Source organism: Nicotiana attenuata, unplaced genomic scaffold, assembly GCF_001879085.1.
Source record: "Nicotiana attenuata strain UT unplaced genomic scaffold, NIATTr2, whole genome shotgun sequence".
Lineage (NCBI taxonomy): Eukaryota > Viridiplantae > Streptophyta > Magnoliopsida > Solanales > Solanaceae > Nicotiana > Nicotiana attenuata.
In genome coordinates this window covers 51401-52181 of record NW_017674659.1, presented here as the reverse complement: position 1 = coordinate 52181, position 781 = coordinate 51401, and positions in this window count along the sequence as shown.

Genomic DNA, 781 nt, shown 5'->3' with positions numbered 1-781 from the left:
AGTTAACAAAGAACATAGTACACAGTGGGAGGGGTTTAGGGTTTTTTTGGGGGGGGGGGTAGGGGAGGGGATTTCATATTAAACAATATAATATAATAGCAATAATTATATCACTCTGAATTATTTTCATAGTTGAAAATGGGAAATGATGAGAAAAGATCCACTAATACAACACAAACAAATACTCCCTCCGGTCCAAAATAAGTGATTTTTTAGCTGTTTTCACGCGGATTAAGAAATCCATTTTTTAACATTAATTAACAATGAAATTGACCATATTAACCTTTACTATCTCTTCACATAAACACTCCTAACACATACTCTAATATTATCAACTCCAATGGCAATGTAGGAAAAAAATGATTAATTCATTGCTGAAATCTGAAAAAATCACTTATTTTGGACCATAAAAAAATCACTTATTTTGGACCGGAGGAATTACTTAAATGGCATTTAATGGGTTATTGTTATAGTGTTGTAAATGTTTTGTTGGCGTGTAGGTGGCTTTGTTGTTGAAAGAGTAAATCGAGGAGTCATGTCCTTTTCTTTTCTAGTATGTCGAAATGGCACCTAAAGTTAGTTCCTGCTTGGTCAAAGAGTTTGGAATTTCTTTTCAAATTTTGTTTCCAAATATTTGTTTGTTTGTAGATTTTAATATTTTTAGTAGATTTCAAAAATAAAATTTTCAATTTTAAAAAATAACTCTAGAGTAGTTTTTGAAGTTTTCTATTCACAAAACATCAAATTCTTTTTAAGTAAAATGGGAGGATTTGCGGCCGTC